Genomic DNA, 17,600 nt, shown 5'->3' with positions numbered 1-17,600 from the left:
CCAGAGAGGGTGCTGAGGCGTGGGAGCCCGACGAGCCAGCTGAGGCGTGCGAGCCCGACGAGCTGGCTGAGGTATGACGTGGGATGGGAGCCTGCCGAGCCAACCAAGGCAAGAAAACCTCTCGAGCCAGCTAAGCAATGGAAGCCTGATGAGCCAGCTGAGGCACCCCTGGTTCCTTCGGCAGCGGCACCCGGACCCAATGTCACCAACAAAAAACAAAAACTCCCTGATGCTTCCAATATTGTGGTGTCAGCATTCTGTGAGGACAGACGCTGGGAGACGAGAAGCAAGTACAGGGCGTGAATATTTAATTAATAACGGACATGAAACAAAACAAGGACAGCGTCTGGACAGGGGAAACAAAATGACATGACTGCTGACACGGGGATGAAACTGAGGAATAGACAGATAAGCTGAGGAATAGACAGAATCAATAAGTGATGGAGTCCAGGTGAGTCCAATGAAGCACTGATGCGCGTAATGATGGTGACAGGTGTGCGTAATGATGGGCCGCCCTCAAGCGCCAGAGAGGGGGAGCAGGAGCAAGCATGACAGTTGAAATGTTGGCGATAGTAGTTGCCCTCGAGTGGGTGGAGGACTTTCAACCTGTCAGAATTACAGTATGCTCAGATTCCCTGTCTGTATTGAATAGTTTATCATCTGGCAAATCTAATACGAGTGACTTACTATTGGAAGCATTAATGTTATTATGGAGAATTGAGAGACTGGGTGTAGTAGTGAGATTCTGCTGGGTCCCAACCCATTCGGGTGTGGAAGGGAATTAATTTGTTTACCAATAGCCAAAAGAGCTTTAAAACGAGATATAAAGAACAGAGCCATTTCGATAGATGTGTAGCAGAAGAAATTGGACTCTGAGCCCAAGGGCCAGAATCTATATGCCCTCCAAAGAAAGGTCGGTAGAGCAATTATTCAAAGGTCAGATTTGGAAGTAAGAAGTGGTGTTTGCTTGATTGCGCTCAGGACATTGTATATTGAACTCGTCATTACATGGTTGGCAAACATCTGAATGGTTTGTGTCGGGAGTGTATGATTGATGAAACAGTGGAGCATTTGTTGGGGGGGTTTGGAAGGGATTTTGGGGATGGGGGAGGGTCTATTAGAAGTTAGTAGGGCTCTTTTTTTCTCAGAAGTACTGAGTTAGGTAGGAGGATTTAGAAATGTGGAGCTAATGTTGTAAACCGTGATTGCCCACACACTCCAGAACAGTAGGTGGCGGCATGCACCTTTAAAGTTTGTTTTGGACCGCCATTATATCGAATAAGAAGAAGAAGCAAGATGAACAAGGAGAGATTTTTCAAAGAAAACAAACTAAAAACGAACTAAGTTTCCCTGTTTTATCTGTGGATTAATTGTCGGATTAAAGAACACACAATTTTGTATGACTCACTCAACATGGGTCAAAATTCTACAAAGATCCAGCAAAAAAAAGAACCATATGCATTTCAGGATATTTTCAAGGACAAATTAGCAGTTGTGTAAAGTACTTAAGTAAAAATACTTTAAAATACTACTTAAGTAGTTTTTGGGGGTATCTGTACTTTAATATACTATTTATATTTTTGACAACTTTTACTTTTACTTCACTACATTCCTAAAGAAAATCATGTACTTTTTACTCCATACATTTCCCCTGACACCTAAAAGTACTAGTTACATTTAGAATGCTTAGCAGGACAGGAAGATGGTCCAATTCACGCACTTATCAAGAGAACATCCTGACAGACTCACTAAACACAAATGCTTTGTTTGTAAATTATTGTTGATTATTGAAATTATTATTATTGAGTGTTAGAGTATGCCCCTGGCTATTCGTTTAAAAAAAATGTTTAAATGGTGCCGTCTGGTTTGCTTAATATAAGTAATTTGAAATGAATTATACTTTTACTTTTGATACTTAAGTATACTTTAGCAATTACATTTACTTTTGATACTTACGTATATATATTTAAAACCAAATACTTTTAGACTTTTACTCAAGTAGTATTTTTCTGGATGACTTTCACTTTTACTTGAGTAATTTTCTATTAAGGTATCTTACTCAAGTATGACAATTGGGTACTTTTTCCACCACTTGCAAATCAGCTAGCAACAGCAAGCTAGCTAAATGTCCATGAATGTTTCATGTGTGTTTCGACCTGTCCCCAAATTAATATAATATAGTTGGTTTACAGTTGATTTTGGTATTTTAACCTGCGTGTCATGAACGCCTCTGGGGGATAGACAAAATCAACATGCACACGATGGCGTAGGCAGATGCACGTGCAGAGCCGGTCTGGTCAACATGGTACTTGTATTAATACTGTATGAAAGACAGGCTACTGTATCATCCAATGCTATGCAATTACAAGCATACTACAGTGTCTGCCAAGAGGTCAGATGTTTTTATGCACACGTGGTAAGTAGTATACACAGGGTTGAATCCTGCTTAGCTGTCATAGTGTGTCTACGCTATTGAAAAACTCTTCCTCACCTGTCTGCAGAGCAAGTACAGAGAGCAAACCGAGCAGGAGTCAACCAAGAAGACATGCAACCAGTGGATAAGTAGACTTAAGCCAGCTCAAATGGAAGGTTACGATGCCTTACTATTGAAAAGCTAAAACGTATTAATTGGATCCCCTCTCAGCACCCATGAAGCAGCATGAGGTCTCCAGTAACCTTACTAGCTGAGCTACATATATATACTTTTCATTTATTTTCATCTGTGAAAGTATGGTATGATCCCTACAAGCCTACGTGATGACCACAAACAACTGACCCAGCTATGGAAAAGAAGACACTGAGGCTGAAGAAGACTGTCCATTGAAGATGCTGAATCCCAGTTGCAGTGTGTTTGTGTGAGTGAATGCTACATGTGTGCCTGTGTGATTGGGTGGATGGATGCTTACTTTATTCTATGAATAATGTTGAAAGCACTTAGACCAATGGTCCACTTGAAATTGCTACAAGGTACTTGTCTTGTAGTGCATTGAATGTGATACAAATGATGTCCACAAGGTGTCCCTCTTTGCTCAGACAGTGACAGAGGTTGTCTTATGTGCTCAGTAGGCCTATTATCTACCTAGGTGTATTGCTTTCAAAGAAAACCAATTTGTGTTTTATTCTTTGGGGCATATTTAAGCAATAAGGCATGAGGAGGTGTGGTATATGGCTAATATACCACAGCTGTTCTTATGCATGACGTAATGTGAAGTGCCTGGATACAGCCCTTAGCCGTGGTATATTGGCAATATACCACAATCCTCTGAGGTGCCTTATTGCTTTTATAAAATGGCTACCATTAGAGCAGTGAAAATAAATGTTTTGTCATATATGGTCTGATATACCATGGCTGTCAGCCAATCAGCATTCAGTGCTCAAACCACCCAGTTTATAATTTTCAATACATTTGTATTGATACATGTTCACGTCACCTGCACTATGTCTTAGGGACAGGGACACTGGCTTAAAACTTCTATGGGCTACGTGGGACGCTAGCGTCCCACCCGCGGTACACACCATCAACAGCCAGTGAAATATCAGGGCGGCAAATTCAAAACAACAAAATCTCATAATTCAAATTTCTCAAACATACAACTATTTAACAACATTTTAAAGATACACTTCTCCTTAATCCAACCACATTATCCGATTTCAAAAAGGCTTTACGGCGAAAGCATAAAGTTAGATTATGTTAGGACAGAGCGTCAACAAGAAAAACCACACAGCCATTTTCCAAGCAGGAGAGGCGCCACAAATACCAGAAATACAGCTAAAATTAAGCACTAACCTTTGACGATCTTCATCAGATGACACTCCTAGGACTCAATGTTACACAATACATGTATGTTTTTTTCGATAAAGTTCATATTTATATCCAAAAAAACTATTTTACATTGGCGCGTGATGTTCAGAAAATATTTTGCCTCCAAAACTTCCGGTGAATGAGGACAACAATTTACAAAAATTCTCATCATAAACATTGATAAAATATTAAACTGTTATTCAAAGAATTATAGCTAAACATCTCCTTAATGCAACCACTGTGACAGATTTCAAAAAAGCTTCACGGGGAAAGCACACTTTGCAATAATCTGAGTACAGCGCTCAGGAAACCAAACCAGCAATACAGATACCCGCCAATTTGGAGTCATCTAAAATCATAAATAGCATTATAAATATTCACTTACCTTTGATGATCTTCATCAGAATGCACTCTTAGGAATCCCAGGTCCACAATAAATGTTGTTTTCTTCGATAAAGTCCATAATTTATGTCCAAATGCCTCCTTGTTGTTTGCGCGTTCAGTAAGCTACTCCAAATGTAGGAAGCGCGCCGAAAATTTCACGACGAAAAGTAAAAAAAAGTTATATTTATGTTCGTAGAAACATGTCAAACGTTGTATAGCATCAATCTTTAGGGCCTTTTTAACATAAAACTTCAATAATATTCCAACCGGACGATTCCAATGTCTTGAAAAATGTTATGGAACACAGCTACCTCATCATGTGAATGCGCTCCACTGAACTCATGTCATTTTCGGAGTCACCAAGTTCAAGGCCTTCTTGTTTGCTCTCTGTTCACTGCAAAAGCCGGAAATAAGGTTCTAAAGACTGTTGACATCTAGTGGAAGCCTTAGGAAGTGCAAAATTAACCCTAAGTCACTGTGTGTTAGATAGGCAATGGCATCAGATTTCCCACTTCCTGGTTGGATTTTCTCAGGTTTTTTCCTGCCATATGAGTTCTGTTATACTCACTGACATCATTCAAACAGTTTTAGAAACTTCAGAGTGTTTTCTATCCAAATCTACTAATAATATGCAAATATTTGACTCTGGGCCCGAGTATTAGGCAGTTTACTCTGGGCACGCTTTTCATCCGAAAGTGAAAATACTGCCCCCATACCTAAAAAGGTTGAACTAACTAAAAAACGAATTATGAAGTGAAACTTGGGCCAAGCACAAACTAGACAAAAGTGCAGCGAGAAGAAAGCACTGTAACTACGACAACAGGAATGCACCCACACTTGAACACCTGCAGATCTCAAACCTCAGCCCACATCAAACTCCCACACACTCCACCATGCCATAGTAGAAGGCCCAGTTTGTAGAATTGGCCAATATTGCTTCATGACTGGAAGTTGTGTGAGAATGAGATTATTGGGAAATATTTCAGATCTCATGCACAAAAGTATCATGGCCTATGTGAACTTGTGACGTTTCACTGACAGTAACTTTCATTTCCAATTAGAATCCAGGAGGGATAACAGTCCCTGCAGAATCTTTTAAAAATAAAATGAGAGAGAAAGAAAGAAAGAAAGAAAGAAAGAAAGAAGAAAGAAAGAAGAAAGAAAGAAAGAAAGAAAGGGAGTCTAGAAAACGTATGGGATTTGATTACCTCCCTACATTTCTAAGTTATAGGCAGTCCATTCCACACTAAAATGTAGCCTACAATTTTCAGTTTGCGCCTGATGCCAACAAAACCCAGTGCCAAGGCCAATAACACTCACCCTCCCTGTCAACCCCCCAATCAACAAACCCCATTGTTTATGAGATGTTGTTACTGTTGGTCACCTTTCAGAAAAAAAGAACTTGAGAGCCCAGTGATTGCAGCCCCTTCCAAAGTAAAGAGCGGAGAGAAAGGAAGAAAAAATAAAAGAAAGGGAAAAATGAAAAGCAGAAATTCTTCTCATTCCCTGCTGGTGTTTTCCAGATTCCTGCAACGACAGCTCCTTGAGCGTGTGAGTGAAATAAGGCGACCGTGGGGAAATCGGAGAGTGCGGCGAGAGGAAGAGAACCACATTCTTTTGGGGACGCATCACTCCCCCGGCGCACACCAAACAGAAAGACACATAATACCGCGTCCTAGGCTTTGTAGGCTAGACATAGTGATGGGGGAAAGAATCGATACAGTTACATGTTGAGATATTATTTTTGTAACGTTTTGACAATATCGGTATATTATCTTTGCCCTTGTTGGCTGTACCTGCACCAATATGTTTGGACAATGGAATCACAGTAAAATCACAGTATTGAATCGTTTAAATCAGAATGCATATCTTATCGGCACCTAAGTATTGTGATATCATATCATGAGGTGATATCATATCATGAGGTCCCTAGCAATTCCCAGTCCTAATGCAACAGGTATTGTAGGCTATTACTTGTAGTGTACCTAAATAATAGCTTCTCATTACAGAAGTCTTTTAAATGTCAAACGTCTCTCACTTTTAGGCCACCTACATCTGACAGTTGTAGAATAAGCCTATACATCATGTACTGGCCTATATCATCCTCCTAATGTGTCATATGGCGTCCTGTCTTCTTTATATGGTCTCTGTCCCATTCAGTTGACTATGTAGACGGGCACCCTTCAACATACAGCACTCTGAATAGAGGTCACAACCCCACCATAACCTACGACAGCCACACATTGTCTCTCTGCAACAGTTTTATCACCAAGCAATCAATCCATCACACAAATCAACCCATACCGATTGATTTATTTTCTGAACTCGGCGGTGACAATTAAATTTGAGTTGTTGTTAGGCCCGCGTTTCAAGAGCGTCGGTAATTGTGCACCGGTAAGTGTTCCCCTCTAATTGCTATGGGAACCAGGGTTGACAGACAGACAAGCTGGAGGGATTCAGTAACAGCAGGAGTGATTTTAGGTTTAGGAGGGGGAGGAACGGAATATAATATACTACTTAGTTTCTAATGGGGACTATGTCATGCATGGAAATGAACTGAGGTAGCTAAATTAGTGGACACAAGGGAATTTAGAAGAAACAAACAACAACTGTAAATAGTTCCAAAAGTCGATAATGAAAGCCAGAGTGAGCTTTGAGCCATGTTCGCTGTGTTGAGTGTGAAGTTTTTAAATCAAATTGGGATGACTTTTACAGCTCTACTGTCTGTGGACGCTTTGTTGTCACTGTGTGAGATCTTTAGGATTAAAAAGGGACACATGTATCCATGTTTCCGTTATTGTGAGGACAATTGTGGTGACAAGTTTATGTGTCACAGAACACAGGCACGTACGCACTCGTGCGCACAAAAACACACACACTATCAATTAACCATGGTCTACAGCTGAATTCCTGTTCTCCAGCTACTTCTTGCCCTCAAAAACAATGTACTGTAGCACTGGGCCACATTCTTGGGTTACCAGGCCTAAACTCTGTGGAAACAGATAACGTAAGTATTTAGCAATGTCTGGAAAAAGCACATCCCAGCAGGCAGTCTTACAGGCCAAGTGACAGACAGTGTGGTCTGGGGTGAGCTAACAGCTAGCTAACGTTACTCCATCTCATTGCCCAGAGAAAAAGAGAGAGAGAAAGGGATCTTGGAACACACAGTAACGCACACACAGGAACACGAACACGCACGCAAAAACACCACACACACACACACACACACACACACACACACACACACACACACACACACACACACACACACACACACCACACACACACACACACACACACACACACACACACACACACACACACACACACACGTTTTCTGTTTCTCGTGGGTTTTCATCAGAGCCCTGTGGATGACAACAGAAACTCAAAACTAAACAATAATGTTGGACTTACTGGAAGGCCATCATGGTCGTTGTGTGTGTGGTTGTGTTGAACAATGTTCAAAAATGTTTGGCGCCGAACTGCAATACATAATTATGGTCAGTGTTGGGTTCCAGCTCTCCACTGCTCAGTTGTGGAGGTATTGCTGCAATGATTGTGGAGATCTGTATTCTGTTTATTTCAGCAAAGCTTTAATTGAAGCAGTGTGCATGGGCAGACGATATGAAATGTGAATGACGTATTCATGGTTTCTCCCTTTTCTTATTGGTTTTGTTTGTGTGTGTTTTGAGGTCTTTTTGAAATGATTAGACACGTGTACAAAGGTACTGAGGTCTGTGGAAACATGGTGTAGTGTGTACGTCTGGTGTGCGTGTGCAGCACGTGTGTCTGTGTGTGTGTGTGTGTGTGTGTGTGTGTGTGTGTGTGTGTGTGTGTGTGTGTGTGTGTGTGTGTGTGTGTGTGTGTGTGTGTGTGTGTGTGTGTGTGTGTGTGTGTGTGTGCATGTATAGCAGAGATGTAGGCGTAAGTTCATTTGGCTAAGACTTTGTCCCCCTCACTCATAAAAAATGCTTCAAAGTAAAGCTACCCATCCAAACTTTATCTCCACAACGTGTGTGTGTGTGTGTGTGTGTGTGTGTGTGTGTGTGTGTGTGTGTGTGTGTGTGTGTGTGTGTGTGTGTGTGTGTGTGTGTGTGTGTGTGTGTGTGTGTGTGCGTGTGTGCACCTGTGTGAGTGTGTACGTTTCTCTGTGTCTGAGCACAATAAAAGGTGCCTTTTCACTTTCTCCAAGTCCCAACAGCTGACCTCTTCAGTGCTGACCAGTCTGTCCCATTAGCATGCTAAGTGTGTCGTCCGCACAATAACAACAACCCTGCACACACAAGAACCCTTTCTCTCTTTCAGCCTGATTGTAAAAACAGACAAATTTGAGGTGCAGCGAGAGCGGCAAGACTCAGCAACCCCTTAATCGTGGTTCTCGGCTTATGTACTGTATGACCTTCGCAATTCTATGGAATTCTATGGGTTAAGCTCAGAGAAACTCAGAGGGGTTCTTGAAGGAAGTTGATGGCACGTTTAAGGCTAAATTGTCTAGGCTTAAGTGGGAGGAAGGTAGCATGCTAGGTTCCTAGGCTCTCCACGCAGCTGGTGAATGAGGGATGTGAAGAGGGAGGTGAAGAGGGACTTTGTTGCCCAGCGTCTTGAAATGTGTCAAATGTATATAATTTGGTCTCAGTGAAATTCAACCTATTGAAGCTTTGTTTGCAGGTTATGTGTATTTACCTAACTCTTTTACACATCTCCACAGAATATTACTGCTTTACAAACTACTTCATCTGTAGTTTTCTGCATTAATATATTCTGTCAGAACATAGCAGATTGAAGTAGTCCAGTCTCTTGTCCTATATACACACCGTTACAGTACTGATGTATCAGGCTGTGCGCAGCTTGGCTGTCAATCAAACTGCTTTGCACTGTTCCATTTTAATACAGTTCCATTAGAACCTTTATATCCATCATACATTTAGCAGCATGGGGGACTGTTGACTTGGGCCCCTCAGTACCATGGGCCAGAGCTGTAGGCAGTCATGCCATTCCTGAACATTCTTGGATGCTCGCAAAAAAAGGAAAGAAAAAGAGTTGTGATTTACTAGGCGCATTAAGACATGACACTTTCATTTGTGAAAATAATTCCACAACGTATCAAAGCGATAGCCCACATTACACACTGTGGAAAGCTCTTTAAAAGCAGCTTTATATGCATTCAGCTGATTTTTATTCATATTTCCTGGCAAGGGTGTTTTTTCCGAGGTCGCAGGAACTAAATATAAAAATAAACAGGAAAGCCTCCAGACGACCCTTAAAAAGCTGTATTTCAGCAGTTCCACACTAAAGCCACAATAATGTTGTACATGGATTTGACAACACATTAGGTAATGCAACAGGGGATAAATGGGGGCAAAATGATCTCCATCAATGGTACTTTTGGATGATATGTTACAGAAGACTTTGTTGAAATTGGACTGAACCAGTTGTCAGTGATTCATGGTGCATCGGTCTCTTTCTTTTCAAGGTTCTATGTCCAACAACGTATCCTATTATTAGTGGTGAGCACAGATTATTGGCTAATTTAATAACTCAAACTATGCTTTCTTACATACCACTGACAAAATATAATGAAACGAGCGGATGTTAAGTGGATGTTTAATATTGACGGTGAATCATGGTGAATCATGTACGGTGTCTATTTCTGTCGAAGCCACCATGCCTCCACCACACACACATGCACATATACACACGCACTGACACGTGCAGACACTCGGACGCACACACACAGACACACACGTGCAAATGCATACACACACACTTTTTCTGTTTCCCGTGGGTTTTCATTAGAGCCCTGTGGATGACAACAGAATATATGACTTGGCTTGAAGCAAGGATTCTGGGAAAGTAATGGAATTTTGGAACTGTTGACGGAACACAGGCTGTCCGCTCTTGGCCTCCCTGGCCCGATGAGGAATCCTTCTTCTTATTATGCATACTGGTCGAGCGGCCACAGTGAGCGGTGAAGGATCTAACTCTGACAGCAGCCACAGCAGTGGGTTTAGTAGGCTTTCCAGACCAGAAGGATCTGACCCAGCAAAATGACACGTTTACATTCAGCAACTGTTTTAAAACAGCTTCGGACGTCATCTAGCAGCATTGTTTGATCAGGCTTTTATAACCAATTATGTCGAAGAGCCAGGGTAGCTCAGTCGGTAGAGCAACAGACTTCTAAGCCATGATATACTGAATGAAGTTTCAATAAGAGTGGGCATTGCTAACTTCATTCTCTAAGCGTCATTATACCTTTCTATTGAAGCATTCACAAAGCGTGAAGCCATACCATATACAATATACTATACTGGTCCTATAACAGAAAAGGACATTTCCTCACTGAATGGAAATGAAATATCCCACCTGAGCTTTCAAGCCGTCTTCCTTCAAGGCTCTGAACCTTAGTGGTCTGTGGTCTCGCTCTCTCTTTCTCTCCCTCCTGCCCTCCTCCCCTGCTGCTCCATTCAGAGAAAGAAACACTAACCACATGTTTCTGTGTGGAATCCCAGACGGGCACGGGACCAGACCAGAAGTAGAGCTCTGTGCTTCTCTCTGCCCCCTGGCATGGCTGAGATTGCCCTGTAATTACAGGGTGACAGGGGGGTTAACGGTGGATGTTGGATAGGGCCCATTGTTTGGGGAATGATGGCGTGGGGGGATAGCAGGAAGGAGAGCGAGGTATGATGTCATTGCTGGTTTGGTTTGGAACACGGCCGCCTGCCTGTGGTGGCAGGGCTAGGTATTGCCTTTGGGCTCGCTGGGGCTGTGTGTGTGCATGCGTGCGTGCATGCGCGCACACATTGATAGAAGATATCATAAAGAAATGGAGGGATGGCAATCTGCAGCGAACAGAAGCAGTGTGTGTGTGTGCATGTGCACGTGCGCGTGTGCGTGGATACGCATGTGGGTATGAATGATTGTGTGGTTGGAAAACCATGCACTGTTATAAATCCCATTTACCCTTTGTTTGAATGTTTTTAGATGGATGGATGCATAATGAATCATTTGGACAGAGGCTGAGGTACAAGATAGGGTGATTTTCATTGGAAGAGAGGAGAGGGTTAGAAGGAAAAGGACCTTGTGTTTGTGGCTTCTGGAGTCCTTCTGTATGCATAATGTTGTCTTGCCCGCTCCATACATCTGGAATGTATGTTTGAATAACATGGTAAATGCTGTGGTGTATTGCGGAATGACTGTTTAAAAAAAGAAAGAACTTTTGACAAAAAAAGCGTAAGATTCTATGCAATGTCACACACCTTCTGTTGATCTACAGTGGATAATTCACTATTTCTATCTCGTAAATAAAGTTTGCATAACCAATATATAGTATCGATGTGACGGTCGTCAAAAGGAGTAGACCAAGGTGCGTGGTAAGTGCTCATATTTCTTTACTGAAACTCAGAACACTAAAACAAAACAATGGAAACCGAACGTCACGTTCTGCAGGCTAAGCTGTACAAAAAAAAGATCCCACACTGAAGGAGGGAAAAAGGGCTGCCTAAGTATGATTCCCAATCAGAGACAATGATAGATAGCTGCCTCTGATTAGGAACCATACTCAGCCAATCAAAGAAAAGGACAACATAGAAATATAACACATAGACTGCCCACCCCACACCCTGACCTAACAAAACAGAGAAATAAACCGTCTCTCTCAGGGCAGGGCATGACAATCGATGCATATTTTACATGCACGTACACATAATCCATATGTGTGTATAGGTTAACATGTCCTACTACATGATTATATTGTCATGTCCATTCTATTTAAGATACACCGTCACCTGATCTAGTGAGAAATGGGGACTTGGTATGCATTTATAAATGTAATCCACATATTTATTGCAACACTTATTATTGTTGCCTCCAATAATATTTGGATGAAACTGTGCTGAATGGAGAGTGGAGCTAGAATAACAGAGATTAAGAGCGCTGGCGTAATGGCGGAGCGTTTTTGAGGAGAGAACCGTCGCCCAAGTAAACTCGTCGAAGCGCTGAGGAATGGCTCTCTGGACCGTCGCAGTGTTACCCGAATGCTGTTTTGGGAATAGCCAGAGGAAAACGGAGCTCTGTTTTCTAAACTCTTTATCTCCTATGATACGTTAGTGTGATCTGTGGAGGGGGGGGTGATGGGTCCTGACAGAGAGAGAGGGGGGGGGGGAGATGGGAACAGAGGGAGAGAGAGACAGGGAAGGAGAGAGGAAGAAAGGGAGAGGGGGGAGTTGATGTAGGACTTACAAGAACGGATAAGTCAGGAAAACAAGCTCTGGAAAACCCTATACCTCTCTCTGAAACAGGCTCACACGTTCTCTTTCACTCCTGCTCTCCCTTTCTCTCTCTTTCTCTCTCTCTCTGCCTCTCTCTTGCTTTCTCTGTCTGTGTATGTGTTTCTCTCTCTTTCTCTGTGTACACGGGCGCCGAAGACGTGGATGTCGATTAAGGCAGCCCCCCAGCACCTCTCTGATTCAGAGGGTTTGGGTTTAATACGGAGACACATTTCAGTTGAATACATTCAGTTGGACAACTGACTAGGTATCCCCCTTTCCCTTTGTGTCCCTGTCTCTCTCTTTCTTTTGGTTGAAAAGTGTCTATTGCTACCTCTCTCTTTCACCCTCTCTTCCACCCCCCCTTTCCATCTCTCTCCCCCCTCCTTTTTCCTGACCGTAGCATAGAAAGGATAGGCCAAGGGGGTAACTGAAGCCAGAGCTACACGAGAACAAAAGCCACACTTTACACTTGTGCTGTTGAGGAAATGCCAATTACCATGTTGAAGGTACACACAGCTCTTTGCCAAACATTCATTTAAATTCTTACCCCCCCCCCCCCCACCCCCGCGCTCTCTCTCATTCTCTCTCTCTCTCGCTCTCTCTGTGCTTTGGTTTCTCTCCCCTTTTCAGTATCCTCTGTGTCTGTTTATCTCTTTCTTCATCACTCTCTTCCTATTGTCAATCTCCCTTCTCCCTCTCCCTCTGTGTTTCTTTGGCAATTTCAGTTCTCTCCTGTCTCTCTATCCTCCTTTTCTCTTAACCTTCTCTCGGACACCACTCACTGCTCTGTCTCTGTCTCTCCCTCCCCCTCTCCCTGTCAATCTTCAGGTTTATCAAGGCAGTGGTGGCCTGGTGTGCCCACTCGGTGGTCAGTGGGCAGTGGGCAGCAGCAGTACGGTGAAGGCATTGCCCGGGGCTGTGTGGTGGTTGGGGCTCTGGGTGACTGGCAGTATGCCCAGATACTCCTCCTGTGGCTTCCTGCACTTTCCTGCCTGCCTGGCAGTTTGGCCTCGAGTCCAGATTGACTGCCCCAGTGTGTGTGTGTGTGTGTGTGTCCACGTGTGTGTGTGCACATGTGCGTGCGCGGCTGCTTGTGTGTGTGGGTGTGCACGCATGCGTGTGTGTGCGATCATGTGTGCATGCGTGTGTCTGTAAGTGTGAGTCTGCATGCATGTCTTCTCCTGTCTGTATGACACATACACAACACAATGGGGTCAGGCAGCCATGGGTCTGCTCCACAGTTTACAAATGAATGTGTGTATGATGCAATTTGGGATGTTTGCTATAGAGTAACCTGATTAAACAAAAGGGTTTCCACTCTGCTACCCAGTAAGGCTAAACAGGAGCCAGCTCAGGAACTGGGCTTTAAACTTAATTCAGTGGAACCAAGCTAAAATAGAAGGAGAATGGAGAAAGTCAGTGTTCTATCAGTGTTCTGGGACATTTTGGATGGTCATGTCATTTTTGCCCATGTTATGGTTAACTGGCCTTTGCCCCCCCCCCCCCCCCTCCTCTCCTCTCCCCTCTCTCTCCCCCTCCCTCTTGTAAGGCACATTTCTCTTCCTCTCCCCCTCTCTCTTTCGTCAAACTTGAGTCCTGTATCTCTCTCCCAACCTTTCCTTCCCACTCCTTATATCTTGACCAACTTCCCCACAATCACAGAGATAGCCAGCAGAGAGAAGGAGCTTGTCACACAAATCCATTCCACAAATGATGTGGATGAACTTGTTAACTACCGTCAGAAGGCATAGGCTGTTCCCTGACACTTGGATGCCATGAAGTCACTGTGGTTTGGACCAATGAGGTCCATTGGCCCATCACTCATCTCACCCAATCACACTCAAGAGTCAGACGCTAACCCGCAGAGAAGGAAGAAGACGGTCCAAAAATGAAACCGAATTAAATGAGGGAAAGAGAAGAGACTGGAATATTTTTTTTCTTTAAAGGTAATCGTTTTTCTTTAAATTGATAAAGAGGAGAAGACTGAGAGATTTGTACTGGAGAGGACAGGCCGTTATGGCAGAGGTGTAGTTTTTCCTCAAACCAGACACTTGGAGTTGCCTCTGTATCAATACACTATACGTTGTACTAGGATACTGTAACGTCCGTCGTTAGAAGAAGGGGACCAAAGCGCAGCGTGGGTTGGGTTCATCATATTTTAATAAACGTGAACCAGCAAAACAATAAACAAAACACAACGAACGAACAGTATTGCAGGCTACTTACAACTATGCAAAATCAACTTCCCACAAAAGACAGGTGGAAAAAGGGCTACCTAAGTATGGCTCCCAATCAGCGACAACGAAGTACAGCTGTCCCTGATTGAGAGCCATACCAGGCCAAAACACAGAAATACAAAACAAGGATAGGGAACATAGAATGAACATAGAAATATAAAATATAGAACATACATCAAAACCCCAAAACACACAAAACAAACACCCCCTGCCACGCTCTGACCAAATTACTATAACAAATAACCCCTTTTACTGGTCAGGACGTGACAGATACTAAGCAAAGACAAGTTCATTGTTAGTTTTTGTGGTTGGAGATTAAACGTTAAAGTTTTTCCACCCGGCCTCGTTGAAATTTGTGTGACGTTTGTAGTCAGTGTTTTGTTTCTTGTCTCACAGAGTTTTCCATATGCACAAAAAGCTTATTTCTCTCAAATTTGGTGCACAAATTTGTTTACATACCTGTTAGTGAACATTTCTCCTTTGCCAAGATAATCCATCCACCTGACAGGTATGGCATATCAAGAAGCAGAGTAAACAGCATGGTGCACCTTGTGCTGGGACAATAAAAGTCCAAATAAAAATGTGCACAGATGTCTCAAGTTTTGAAGGAGCATGCAATTGGCATGCTGACTGCAGAAATGTCACCCAGAGCTGTTGCTAGAGGAATGAATGTTAATTTCTCCACCATAAGCCTGCTCCAACATAGTTTTAGAGATTTTGGCAGTACGTCCAACCAGCCCAGGACCTCCACATCTGGCTTCTTCACCTGCGGGATCGTCTGAGACCAGCCACCCGACAGCTGATAAAATTGAGGAGTATTTCTGTCTGTAATAAAGCCCTTTTGTGGGGAAAAAATAATTCTGATTGGCTGGACCTGGTTCCCCCCTATGCCCACCCATGGCTGCTCCCCTGCCCAGTCATGGGAAATCCATAGATTAGGGCCTAATGAATTAATTTAAATTTACTAATTTCCTTATATGAACTGTAACTCAGTAAAATTGTTGAAATTGTTGCATGTTCCATTTATATATATTTTAAAGTATTTATCAATATAATAATAGTTAGTGTCAAAATCACGCTCAAAATCACTCTCAACAAAATCACTCTCCATTGATTACTAGAGACTAAAACCGTCTCATCTCGGCTGTTAGACGTGAGCTGGATTTAAGAGGCTAATGTCTGGGACCATTGTTACTTTATTTTGTCATCATTCATTGAATCAGGTGGAACGCAAAGCTCCAGAAAAGAGACTGAATGGAATCTGTAATGCATATGTGTACAGTATATTTATGGTGGTCTTTACACAGGGAGAGAGATGCTCATTGCTCACGTCAATAATGTTCTAATGGCGGTCTGGAAGATTTTGGAGATCTCCGTCTAGGGACTGGTTCGTGACTACGGGACAGAGGGGGGTCCGATTTGTTTGTTTTGCCCTCCAGACGTGATGAACAGCAGATTATAGGGATTTAAAAAGGGCTTAAACCCCAGCCTATCAACACGTCCCATTAAATAAACAAATAAACAATTCAAAACATTGATGAAATATCTGACATTAGACATAACATTTGGAGTGCTCACTCTTTGTCGCGAATCTCTATTATTATTATTTCAATAAAACAAAGATGGAGAATTTTCTTTGTTGAAACATTGCTCCGGGAACTTGCTTCCATTCAGCCACAAGAGTGTTAGTGAGGTCGAGCTCTGATGGCTCGCATTCGGTGTTCCAATTCATCCCAAAGGTGTTCGATGGGGTTGAGGTCAGTGCTCTGTGCAGGCCGGTCAAGTTCTTCCACACTGATCTCAACAAACCATTTCTGTATGGAACTTGCTTTGTGCACGGGGGAATTGTCTTGCCACAAAGTTGGAAGCACAGAATCGTCTAGAATGTCATTGTATGCTTTAGCATTAAGATTTCCCTTCACTGGAACTAAGGGGCCAAGTCCGAACCAAGAAAAACAGCCAGATTCGTCCGTCGGAATGCCAGATGATGAAGTGTGATTCATCACTCCAGAGAACACATTTCCACTGCTCCAGAGTCCAATGCCGGTGAGCTTTACACCACTCCAGCCGACACTTGGCATTGCGCATGGTGATCTTAAGCTTGTGTGCGGCTACTCAACTATGGAAACCCATTTCATGAAGCTCCAGACGAACAGTTCTTGTGCTAACGTTGCTTTCAGAGGCAGTTTGGAACTTGATAGTGAGTGTTGCAACCAAGGACAGAAGATTTATTACACGTTACGTGCTTCGTCACTCGGCCGTCCCGTTCTGTGCACTTGTGTGGCCTACCACTTCGCGCCTGAGCCATTGTTGCTCCTAGACGTTTCCATTTCACAATAAAGCACGTACAGTTGACCGGGGCTGCTCTAGCAGGGCAGAAATTTGACAAACTGACTTCTTGAAAAAGTGGCATCCTATGACGGTGCCACGTTGAAAGTCCCTATCTCTTCAATAAGGCCATTCTACTGCCAATGGAGATTGCATGGCTCTGTGCTCGATTGTATACACCTGTCAGCAACGGGTGTGGCTGAAATAGCCAAATCCACAAATTTGAAGGTGTGTCCACATACTTTTGTATATATATTGTAGAAAGCTCTCCTAAGGACGTCTGATCTTCTCTTTGTTTTAGCCAAGGCTTTAATCCCAACCTTGGGTCCCTCCCCGCCAAACTACGATTAAAGATTCCAAATCTTTAGCTGTAAGCTGCTCTCACGCAACTCCTTACTTAAAAGGGCCTTATTTGTTTTCGAGATCAAATATTTAAATCTTTTCACTATTAATTAATATTGGTTTGCCAACTGTCTTAGAAGTCCATGGAAGAAGAATATATTTAAATCTTTCGCCATAAATTAATTGTTTTGAAATGGGTGAAAATGTACCATAATTTAATGAGAAAGAGAGCGAAACGAA

This window comes from Salmo salar, chromosome 18 (assembly GCF_965601325.2).
Source record: "Salmo salar chromosome 18, fSalSal1, whole genome shotgun sequence".
NCBI lineage: Eukaryota > Metazoa > Chordata > Actinopteri > Salmoniformes > Salmonidae > Salmo > Salmo salar.
The sequence above is the reverse complement of the archived record's forward strand: the minus strand, read 5'-3'. Positions refer to the sequence as shown.